Source organism: Zalophus californianus, chromosome 12, assembly GCF_009762305.2.
Source record: "Zalophus californianus isolate mZalCal1 chromosome 12, mZalCal1.pri.v2, whole genome shotgun sequence".
Taxonomy (NCBI): Eukaryota; Metazoa; Chordata; class Mammalia; order Carnivora; family Otariidae; genus Zalophus; species Zalophus californianus.
In genome coordinates this window covers 4,627,263-4,639,393 of record NC_045606.1, presented here as the reverse complement: position 1 = coordinate 4,639,393, position 12,131 = coordinate 4,627,263, and the positions used below count along the sequence as shown (strand labels likewise).

Sequence of the window (12,131 nt, the reverse complement as noted above, 5' to 3'; positions counted from 1 at the left end):
AGTATGAAGTGTGGGTTTCAGTTGGTGGAGCTGAGGTCCGGGTTAGCTTTCCAGTGGAAGACCCCGCCTTGTCCCCAAGACTGCATTGACGTGAGGACCACTGGAAATTTTGAGGTGCATTCACGTCTCCTTTTTAAAGATTTTTATTTATTTATTCGAGAAAGCAAGAGTGAGAGAGAGAGAGCACATGAGAGGAGGGAGGGTCAGAGGGAGAAGCAAGCTCCTTGCTGAGCAGGGAGCCTGATGTGGGACTCGATCCCGGGGCTCCGGGATCATGACCTGAGCCGAAGGCAGTCGCTTAACCAGCTGAGCCACCCGGGCGCCCGCATTCACGTCTCCTAAGCGGCGGGCTCTGTGTAGCATGGTTTGCTGGCAACAGCAGCTGTCCCCCCGCCCCCCGCCCCATGGGTGGGTTTCTGCTCCTCTGACTGTGAGTGGGGCTCTGCTTTGTCCCTTTGCCTCTGGGCCCGGGGCGGGGCAGACTTTCCCAGACAGGAGGAGGACCCGCTCTCGGGTCAAGGATGTGTGACTAGCTGGGATTCCTTAGAGAAGTGACCAGTTGTGTAGGGCTGTTTCCCACGCGGATTAGCAGCAGCTGGGCGTCCCCTGCTAGACACCTGAGGACGAGTTCACTTGGGATGGGTTTCCACATGCTCATGCCAGTTTTTGCAGAACGGATAAAACCAGTGATCGGCCATGCATGCCACAGACTGCTTTTCTTCCCCTGTTTTCCTTGCGGGGTGTGGACCAAGGCTTGGCCACACTCCTGCGTCTTGCGTCGACTGCCCCAAGAAACCAGGTTAGGGACCAGCTTGTTGAGAGTGCTCGTCAGGATGGAGGCTGTCGTGAGCACTCAGTAAATGTTTATGGAGCCAATCAAGGAAGAAGTCATGACTTCAGGACAAAGGTCAACGTGGAATGATTGTTAGAGAAGGTAACGCAAGCCATTCGGTGCCTGCCGGGAACTCCTGGGCTTACAAGAGCCTTAGGACGGTGTCCCGAGGAAGATCGCCAAGTGTTGCTCAGTGATCTGCCTGTCACTGGACAGCCACCTGTAAGTGGGACGGGCGATGAGAGGCCGCCCGCCCAAGGGCGTCTGTGACACAGCTTCTTCGTCTGATGTGCGGGAGGCAGGAGACCTTTTTTTTCTGTTCTCTTTTCCTTTCCTTTCCTTTCTTTAACTTTTTTCTTTGTCCTTTCCTTTCCTTTTTTCCCTTTTCTTTTTTCCTTTCTTTTCTTTTTTTAAAAGATTTTATTTATTTATTTGAGAGAGAGCAAGAGAGAGCACACAGGAGGGGGCAAAGGGCAGAGGGAGAGGGAGAAGCAAGCTCCCCGCTGAGCAGGGAGCCCGATGCGGGGCTCGATCCCAGGACCCTGGGACCATGACCTGGGCCGAAGGCAGACGCTTAACCACTGAGCCACCCCGGGGCCCCAAAGCAGAAGACTTCTCCACCCAAAGAGCTCTCACTCCCAGCCCTGACAGGAGCAGGTGCCCAAGGCCCTCCTGGCACCGATAAGGAGCCTGAGGTTCAGAGAGCATCGCGGGTGTTTCCACCACTTGCTCAGCGGGTCTCCCGAGTCCTAGGCAGATGGAACAGGGTCAAGGGGAGCAGACGCGGGCTCCTGGCACATGACAAGGGAGTGAAGCAGTGGACGGGGAAGGACAGAGAGATGCGGGCTTGTCACCCTGCCACGGGTCGCGTCCACGAAGAGAAGACGACGGGTCTGTCGCGTCCTGTCAAAGTGGGCTCACTGGGAGGTGGAATCTAAGAGATGCACCTTGATAGGCTCGTGTAGGAACTGTTCTTCAGGTCCTAAGGTAGACTGAGCAGGGCCGCAGGGTCCTCGAGAGGGAACGGCTTGGGGGGGCCGCCACCCTGCGACTCTCGAGTGGAACCGGCAGGCATAGCGGCCGGCTCTGTGTGTCTGAGCAGAACATTCTGCGTTCTGCAGAGAGTCGCTGAGCCCGTGTTTCCTGAGCTGCTGCCCGTGTGGCCAGAGGCGGTCTGGTTCAGGGAGGAGTGTGAGACTGTTCGGTCGGTGCAGGGGGGGCGTATTTAGAGCTACAGAGGAATTCCCCACCCCCCTCCCCCGCCTTGAGCAGTGGTGCTGGGGCTGGGCACTCAGTCCGTAGGCCACCCTTGTCTCCGTCTGCTCGGGCCTGCCCTAACGGAGTAGCACAGACCGGGGGCTTAGTCAGCACACATTGACTTCTCACAGTTCGAAGATCTGGCTCTGGCCGATTCCCTCTGTGCTGAGGGCTCCCTTCCTGGTGTGCAGGGGGCCCCTCCTCACTGTGTCTTCACATGGTGGGGGGACAGGGGGAGGGGAGGGGGGAGGGAGAAGATGGGGGGGAGCTGCTGGAAGGGCCCAGCAGGGCTTGAGAAGGGCCAAATACAAGGAGAGAGCTAAAGGTCACTGAAGATTCATACTGCTAGACTTGATAAAAGTAATAAAAGGTGATTAGATTGTTGACTGTAGCAGTTATTTTCTATGCCCAGATGCTGGGCCGGGTTCTGGGCTGGTCAGACCCTCCGGCATCTCCGTTGTCCTTGGTAGAATCTGGACTCCCTGCACTGAAGGCGCATTTTTTCTTACATGTGTTTGTAACACTTTATCCCCCAAACCTAGAACCTCCAGTTGTTCCCTACAGGGGGTATTGAGTGGTACTGAGGAGGAAAGGTGATTGTCTTTCGCATGTAAGGTTCTGGAGGTGGGGGGACATGGGACCGTGGGGCATGCCCCGTGATTTGGGCTGTTCTCGGGGCGGTGATAGGCACCCACACAAGACTGTTTCCCACAGATTTCCTCTGTGACGAGGGGCGAAATCTTAACCTGTGGTTGGTGGTGCCTCGCTCAACATCACTCAAAATCCCATAGCAAAGTTTCTCCACAAATTAGAGCATCTTCACTTATTTTCCTCTTTCTCTTGTTGGCTTTTTTTTCTAACTTCCTGAGGGAAGAAAGAAAATGCAGAAGGAAGGAAGGAAAACAAAACAAAGAAAATAGAGGGGCATTTCTAGAAGCTTCTGGGCTGTTCTTGGTTCATGTGACTGGCCCACAGCACTTAATGGCCTCATTGTTTTCCGTGGAGAGCTGTGATTTCTCTGGAATTCCTAGAAAGGGGAGCGGGCAGAGCCAGCCACAGGGTGAGGGAAGGAGACTGTGCTTGAGCGTCACGAGGGACTCAGGTGGGGTTTTGGGGTGAGGGGTGGGAAGGGGGGAGAAGCAGCAGGACCACTGGCCCGAAACCTGACAGAAACACTTTTGACTAGGGAGATCAACTTTAAAATTACGTGATTCCTGTTCCTTCTTGCAAACGTCCGGACCCAGAGTCTGTAGAATAGAGCGAAGGCCCCGGCTGCGCCCTCTGAGCCATTAGTTGGCCTCCCTGCCGGTCGCTGATGGTCTGTGTCCTCCTGGGTCCTTTCCTGCCGCTAACTCAGGTGGATTTGTGGACCTGGTTGTCACTTCCCCCTTCCGCGAGAGTAACCCTTCCCTCCTCCTCCTCAGCTCCTTTCCTCCTTGATCTCTGCCTCCACCTGGGTCAGGGCTGCCTTTGGCCAGTTCCGTGAGAAGCACCTTTTGGGATTTGCATCATTTCATCCTTGCGGGAGGGAACCGGAAGGAGAATTGAGCCCACAGAACGGCTGGCTGTGTCTGCAGGGCCAGAGGAGCGGGGCCGAGCAGGGTCTGGGTGCGGAGCGGGGAGTGTCTGAGCTCCTGGAGGAGGCTGGTGGGTGAGGCGAGCTGTGGGTCCGAGGGGAGGCAGGCCCCCTGGGTCAGGCTGCTGTTGGGGGGTGTCCAGGTGTATCTGAAGCCAGCTTGAGAGGGGGCGCGGGGGGCAGCGGGTGCTGAGGCTGGTTCTAGGTCGGAGGAGCGCAGCGGCCTGGTGTCGGCAGCAGAGACGGGAGGAGGGTAGTGGGTGGATTTCTTATGCTCCTGTAGCCAGAGCACCTGTGCCACTGGATGGCAGGCGTGGGAGGGAGGGCCGAGGCCGGGGGGGACTTGGTGGGTTGTGCCAAGCAGGGGAGGGGGACAGGGACAGGTGCATTTGCCTTGCTTCCAGTTATTTTTTCTCCCCAAGGTTTTTGCTTGTCCTTTGATTTTGCAGAGAGGGCTGGGTGCCGTGAAGGAGTTGGATTTTCCTTCCTGGCTTCCAGGGTGAGAATCTTGCTTGGGAAGATCTTCCTCGTCCAGATTTCGTAACGTTATTCTTCCGTGCCTTCTCTTATTACGTTTCATGATGATTAAGTCATTCATCTACCAGGAATGGTGGGCGGTGAAGATCCGCCTGTGTCTTAACTGAGCACCAGTAGACCCTTATCCTGGATCCTAATTTTCCTTCTTCTGTGGTCACTCAGCTCCACCCGGATCCTCTTCTGTTCTGTGGACTTCTGTGTCTGTCCTGTGCCTGTCCAACTGCCCCCAGGCAAGCCGCGGGTCCCTGGCAGACCTGGGGTGTCGGCTGGGGGTGCACCCCCCCATTTCCTGGGGCAGGAGCAGCGAGGGGAGGGCTTCCCTTCCCAGAAAGTGCTGTGTTTGCACCTTGGCCTCTTCTTTCCGATTTCTTGTAGGTTCTTCACCAGAGTTTCTGGGTTTTCCTCGGGATCTCGTACGTACTTCTTAAGTACGTTAGTTCTCTTGCTTCTATGAATAAAACCACTTTACCGCTATACTTTGTAACCTGCTTGGTGCTGTTGCCTGAAAGACTGAGGGCGGGGGGGGGGGGGTGTCGCTCTGGGATCCCGACCTTATTAAATGCTGACAGGAGCTTGGCCTACAGCTGATGTTCCTGAATTTCCTCTGTAAATAACGCTGGCTTCTTAGCTCTTTCTAGACAACTTCTGCGCCTGGTTTCTGTTTTGTACCTTGCTGTATCATCTAGGGGGGTGACCAAGGGGCTTGCTGTCATCTGGGCTTGCTGGCCCTAATTTTAAGGGCAAGGTTACTGGTGCCTCCTCATTATGTAGGCCACTTGGCTGCTGGATGTTTCTGGTAGATGCTTTCATTAGGTCAAGAGTGTTCCCTCTTTTACACCCCATCTCTGACCTGCAAATCACTGGCAAGCAGGGGAATTCCCCCCTCCCTGCCCCCGTTATCCTCTGTGCTTGGAATTTCAGGCTCTTATTTTGGACCTTTTTTTTTTTTTCCTTCTCTAAAATAAAATGATAAAATATGCTCCAAACAATGTGATCCAAAAGAACAAAAAGGAGGAGAAACGTGGTAAAGGAGTGCCCAAATTTTTCTATTCTCTTCTTACCCTACAAATGCTGTTCATCAACAAAATAATAAAATGGGTGGGCCAGATTCAAATACGTGTTGATTCAGTTCTGGCTCTTCCATTTCTTGGCTGTGGGAGCTTGGGAGGTACTCATTGTATCCCAGCCTTGGTTTCTTCATCCCTGAAATGGGATAATGATTCTGCTTTGAAGGATTGACAGTATTTCTGTGTTCTTAAGTAAGGACCATTCATTTTTCCATTTCATTATATGTCTTCTCTACATTTACTTGTTTCAACATAATCCTCAAAACCGTTTGATTAGTGGTCTTTGAGCATCTGGTGAGACGTGTGACCTGTGACAGGCTGTCAATCGAGGTGGCTCTCATCGCCATCTGTGGGCATCATGGCCATCCCCTTCATCCTCCGCGGCATCAGCAGGACCGTCTGGGAGAGCTGGTCAACCCTGGAATTCCAGCCCCGCGGATCCTGCGTGCCAGGCTGTGGAAGCTTGATGATTTGGCCATGTTCTTACTAGGATGCTTCATGGAGCACGTGATGCAAATCCGAACACTCCTGTTGGTCAGCCCCACTCTTTCTGATGAACCCTCTTGCATGTAAGCTCTGTGCCGGTACCAAACTATTTTAACTATTTTTGCTTTATAATTTACTCTGAGATGAGAGTAACTCTCCCTTAATGTGCTATAGTCGGTGGTCTCATGATTGATCTTGTTAGTTTTAATGCATTTAGATGGATAACCGCACCTCATTTACAAAACTAGCTTTCGTTTCCTCAGTTGATTGCTTTGAAGAGCATCTTCCCATTTGGGAGCTTTGCATGTTTCCATTAGTCCAGGTCTCTTCCATGACTCAGGCAAGTGGCGTCGTTCTTTAGTTTACGCAGGGCTGTTCTTCTGTTCTTGGGACTGAGCTAAAACGTGCGTGTGTGTGTTGGCTGTTCACCCATTCTCCGGGCGGTCACCGTGTCCGTGGGCGCGTGCGTTTACCCTGTCCCTTGCTGTCCCGCTGACCTTGGCTGTCGAGGGAAGTCTCCTGTGTCTTTCCAGGCGGCAGCCCCCCGTCTTGCTGCATGTCCAGCCGGGGAGGCCTCGGGCAGGGGTCCTTTGGATAGCCCATCTTCGAGCTTGCTCGGTGGCTCCTGGAAGCCCCACGGTGAGGACTGGTAGGATTGTTGGTTCTGCCTGACTGTGGAGTTGAGAACCCCGTTCTGGGCCCAGGCGTACATTTTGATTAAGTCGGGGCGGTTTCTGTGATGGCAGCCAGTTGGGATGGGACCCCCTGACCTGGGCCAGCTTGCCATCCCTGTAGGAGCCCCTGAGGGTCTGCTGGTGGACGGGCCACAGAGGGAGGGCCTTCCTGGGCACGGGCCATGGAGCCCCTGCTGCATTGTGCTGAACGCTTCCTGGGTGTTGGGTGGTTCGAGAGGACGACGTTGGCATTCGGGTGCGGCCACTTTCCTTTGTCGTCACATTCCGCCCTCTCGGCCAGGGAGGTCACGATGGCATTTCTGGCTGTAGGAACACCAACTAAAAGTGGTCTGAGCTGTAGAATTTCGGAATTTTGGCTTAATTTTTGCTTCTCTTTTAAAGGCTATCCTCAGGTTCCGGCGCTAGCGTTCTGACATTTTATAATGACTTTTCCTTGACTTCCATTCCATTGATCTCTTTCTCAATCTGTCTTTCTCAATTTGCTGTCGCAAGTGGAGTCCGCTATCCATACAATATTGAATTTATTTTTTTTAAATTAAGGGCATTCAGTCCCCTTTTGCGAAGGCATAGACTGTTCCAGAGCAGTGTGGCCGCACACGCTGAATATCCTCGTCACGGAAGGTGGGATTTGTTGAGTGTCTAAATAGTCACTGTTATGTCTCTAAATATTTAGTGCGCGAAAGCTAGACTGAAGGAAAGATTAATATAAACTCTGGGAGTTTGGGAAGATATCCCAGATGCTACACAGAAATCAAGGGGTCCTTTGTTTCTGACATACTTTGGACGTCAGTAAAGACGTTTGGTTTTGCCCAAGTTCGTGCACATAGGATTTCAAAGTTCACGTCGTGTCTGATGGGGAGCCTGCAGGGGACGCGCTGTCTTGATTGACGGGCGAAGGGTGCAGCGTGTCGGCGACTCTGTTCGGTGTCAGCACCCCAGCAGTGGCTCCGCCGGTGTTGGTGACAGTGGCCGTGGGTGAGGACGGGCTGTTGCTCGCAGAGCCTGGAGGCTTGTTCGAAGCACGGGCTCTGTGCCTCTTGCTTGGTCCTGCTGTTGATGAGGACGCATCTCAGTAGATCTGCCTGCTCACCACGTTCAGAAATCATCCTGTCTTTGTTCTGTCTGCTGGGAAGTTCAATATCCACTTTCTTAAAAATAGAAATGGTCGAAGTGGCGATGAGTTTGACAAGCAACTGCGTGTCATTTTTCTCACGTGGTAGATGAATTTATGTTGCCCATTGTAAAATAAGGCAAACCTCCCGAGCGTATGTTGCAAATTTAAAGGCCTATGCAGAAAAGACGCATTTGGAAGCAGTCGTGGGGCATTTGGATCAGAATCCAGGGGAAGACTAGTTTCTCTGGAAAAGATGGGAAATGTCTCAGAATTTCAGGAGCAGAAGTGTTATGTGACCCAGTCCCGTTTTCCCACATTCCAGTCCATTGTCATTTCAAAGACCCTCGTTCTCATTTGACCATTCACTTTTTTTTTTTTTTTTTTTTAGTTTGTGGTCAACTTCGCTACTAGAATTTAGAGATGTTGCACTGGACATAATTGCTATAATCTGTTTCAGACTTGCACATTCTTTGAGAGGGAGAAAGCAGGTGCCCTCACTAAAAATGCCTTTGCGTCGACGGGTGATGTTCAGTGTTGAGCAGGCACATAATCCTGTATCCTGCGTCCCCCTTTCGGTCCTAAGATCAGCATCCTGTCTGAACACCGGCAGGCTTACTAGTGGCCAAGTGTCTAGCACCTGATCGTGGGGGAACTGTGATGCGTCATGGTTCATGTCTGGCATATTCCTTTAATATTTACCGTATGTTGGGTCCTACATCTTTACAGGCTCATTTCTTCCTCTTAAAAGCTCTACATGGAAGAAAAAAGAAAAAAAAAAAAACTCTAGATGGAGATACTGTTGTCATGTTGATTTTGGAGCGGGGGGGGGGGGGGGGGGGGCCTCAGAGGCTTAGTGCCTCCCCCAGATGTCACCTGCTGAGACAGGGTGGTGTCAGGAGATAAGAGGCTCTCTGGCTCTTGCGCCTGATCCCTGGCCATTGTGCTCCATGCTGGCTTTCTAGTAAGTTCGAGGTCCATGACTTCTTCCTTATCACGTCAGAGGCAGGGCAGGGTTTATTTCCACTGTGGAGCGATCAGGAAGAATTAGTTTAGGGCTCTGTTCCCCCCACCAAGGGCACCCACGTCGCAGCCCGTGGACCAGCTCAAACACAGAGGCAGCAGCTCTGATGAAGACTCTCCTGGACTCACGCTGGCTCTGTGCCGATCGCCCCACTGAGTCCCCGTGGGAGTATGTTGCATTTGACCTGTGAAGAGTCAGTGGCATCCCGATGTGATGTATTACGCTCCTCGGGGAGGTGGGCTCTCCGCGCACTGTCCTGCAGAGGAAACTGTAGGGGAGAGCCCAGGTGACTAAAAACTCACCTCCAGCTCAGCCACGCTTTGGCTTGGTCCTGACACTGTCCTTCGAGCCTAGAGCAATCCTCCTGCTCATCCCTCAGGAAAGATGAGTTGCATGAGGGAATCAAAGCAAGTAGCCAGGATTCAAAGGGCAGGTCCACCTGCTTCTGCCCCCTCCTGTTAAACGTGCGTGCACTGTGTTCCGCGGAGCCTTCTGCACTGGGGGGCTGGTACCTGGGCTGAGCTGGAGGAGGGTCTATGTGGGGTGGGGTGAGGGCTGTATTCTGGGAGGACCCTGGGAAGGATGTGGGCTTTGATCTGGGCTTGAAGCATGAATTACAGGTGAACTTGGCCTTGCAAGAGGGCAAAGGTCTGTGCATTTGTACCCCGCCTGCCTCGGGGGCACTTGCTTTTCCTGGGGGTGGGGGGGACACATGCAGACTGCGGCCTGGGACCCAGAGCTGCGTTCCTTGCTTCTCTGGTCTCTGGTCTCCGCAGGCATCTGTCTCTGCAGTCCGTTGACATGGCAACTAGAAGCCTACTCCTCTTGGACTTCTTTCTCGTTCTGCTCTTTGAAGAATTTTTAAATTAAATCTCCTTGAAAAAAAAGATATCCTGTGTGTCTGTTTTAAAAGATTTTAGTCTTGGGTGCAGAGCATAAAATGCAGGTTTGCGTAAGTTCCGCATGTTCAGTGACTGCCTCTTTGACTTTCAGCTTTGGAGTTGAGTGAGCACCATGCTGAGCCGGAGCAGGGAGCCGTGGGGAGCGCGGGCGCCGTGACCGTGACCGGCAGCTGGTTCTCACCTGAGTCCTCTTGGTTAAGCTGAGGCGGCTGCCAAGCCACCCGAGCCCGGGCAAGCCCCTGACAGGTAAGGTCCGTTGGGTTTTCACTGGTGTGTAGGATTCTCTCTTAGTAGGAGAATCGTCTGTTAAATATTGATTAAGCCGAGATCAATAAATGCTTGCCGTTGCAGGCCTGGGCATAACAATGGCTCCTTTATTCTGGGGTTTCTGCAGGGAGTCTGTGCACCTGTCTCTCCATGGCCCCTCTCCGCTCCTTTGCTCACTGGGCTGAGGTGGGTGGCCCGAGACCTCTCCTCGCTGGGCCTCAAGTCGGGCTCTGCAGACCACCCTTCATGCCCGCTGTGCAGGCGCCTCTCCCTCTCCAGCCCCCCTTGGTGTTCTGTCAAAAGCGGGTGATGCTACCTCCTGGGTTGTCCTGAGATGTGCATATGAGCCCTCAGAGGTTCGCAGCTGTTGCGTTTGGTAACAGGCCAGAACGGAAGCAGGGGGAGGGGGGGCGGCTCTTGACTCAGGCCTTGTTTGCCAACACCACTTGTGTGGGTCTGCCCCACCTTAGCCCTGATATTGGGGGCCCATCAATAACAAAGGTCCGGGGCAGGTGTTGGCACGTCCTCTTCTCAGTGCTGCACCTGGGCACGGACCGTTTCTTTTGTCCCAGTCGGCTGGGGTGTGGGGATCTATCATTTTCTCTGTGGGTATATTAGTCGGGGAACCGAGGCCGGAACAGTGTTCCAGCAAATGCGCCCGCTTGAGCCTTTGCTCCCAGGGACGACGGTGGGTGTGGGAGAGTGTGTCGGTCAGCTCGGGCTGCCATAGCGAATACCCCAGCCTGGGCGGCTTGAACCACAGATGTGTATTTTGGCTCGGCTCTGGAGGCCAGAAGTCCGACATCAGGGTGTCAGCAGAGACAGTTCTTTAGCAGGTGGCTTTAGCCTTTCTCTCTGGCACGAAGTCGGCCGCCTTCTCCCTGGTCCTAGCTTGACGGTCTCCCTTTTGTGTGCCTCCGTGTCCGAATCTCTCTTTCTTGTAAGGACGGGAGTCCTCTTGGATTAAGGCCCACCTATCACCTCATCTGACCTTAATCACCCCTTTGAAGACCCTTTCTCCAAATACAGAACATTCCGAGGCTCTAGGGTTAGGGCTTCATTCAGCATGGGAATATCTGGATTTAGCCCCGAACAGAGGGGCTCCCGGGCTGAGGAATTGGGGTCCACAGTCCTTGGGACAAGAGTGCTGGCCTTTCTCTCCAGCTTGCCTACTTTATGCGGCCTCCTTCCATGACCCTTGATGCGCTTGGGTTTTCCTAAACTGTCTACAGCGCAGAACAGAAGGGTCTTGCTTAATTGGGTTTATTCACAGACCCTTCTCGAGCGTCAGCCTCGTGGTAGATGCCGAGTGACATTTTACATGTCCTGTTTCAGCCTCAAAAGGTACAGGTTTCGTGTTTCTTTCTCTCTGGATAGCTAGCTTGACCATTGAGTTTTTATTCTGGGCTGTGGTTTCTTCCGCTGTGAGCCCGCACAGAGAAAACATCCCCCACATGGATTTGGGAGTAGCTTCTCCTGCTCCCACTCCCCATTCCTCCAAGCGAGGCTCACATCCCGTGAACCATGACCTCCTCAAACTTCTACCGCCCTCCTGGAGGACCAGCGCCATCAGGATGCACTGTTTGTTGCAAAACAGAGGCCCCTGACCCTCTTTGTCACAGCAGAGTTGATGAAGAGGAACAGGCGTGCCCTGCATGGCTCTTGAGGGAGGCTGCAGAAAGCAAAGTCTCGTAGGAGAATGAGCGAGAGGGAGAAGTAGCACACCGTGCCTCGTCATGGCTCCGTCCCTTCGGTGCCCGAGACCCGGGGCACAGGTGCCGGTCAGCTGCCGCTTGACTTGGCCCTGGTTTTGCTGTCCTCAGGGACCACACAGTTCCTGAAGCTCTGGGGGGCGGGGTGCAGAAGGCGGCCAGTGGGGGTGGCGGTGGGTCGGGCTGATGCTCCCACCTGCGAGCAGCCATCCTGCTGGGCCCCTGTGCACCTTCCTGCTGCCTCTGGCTCAGCAGGGACCCGGACAGCTTCCTCGAGGGTCCCTGGTGGGTCGTCACAGTGTGGGAGATGCACATCCAGAAAAAGGCAAGAAGCGCCCCTGGCCACTCCTGTCCTCACTCCTTGGATTGTCTGAGCCGCCTCCACCTGTAGTTCTGTTCTTTCCCTGTTAGCATTTGAACGCGGTTTCTCCTTCAGAGCCGAGAGCCCCCGGATGCCGAGAGCCTTGCCGGGGACCTCTTGGCTTGGGCACACAATGAAACTAAGTCTCCTCTCACAGCGAATCCTCCCGTTCGGGGCCTGAAATCTGATTCTCCATGGCGGCTTAGGCGTGGGGTCCGCTGGCGTGAAAGGCACAGTGTGGGGTGGGGGTGCGCTGCCGCGTCCACCCTCCGGGAGTGGGGAGCTGGGTCTGGGGCCGTCCGTG

General features: G+C 53.9%; 1 protein-coding gene across 3 annotated transcripts in view; it reads left to right on the top strand.

Annotated features, from left to right (window-relative positions):
* The window catches only part of GRB10 (growth factor receptor bound protein 10), a 171,365-nt gene that overhangs the window by 23,176 nt on the left and 136,058 nt on the right, over positions 1-12,131 (top strand). For all 3 annotated transcript variants that reach the window (XM_027573017.2, XM_027573016.2, XM_027573019.2), the window contains exon 2: positions 9,579-9,733. The gene's annotated coding sequence lies outside the window, so the exon portion shown is untranslated. The remainder of the gene's footprint in view (positions 1-9,578; positions 9,734-12,131) is intronic.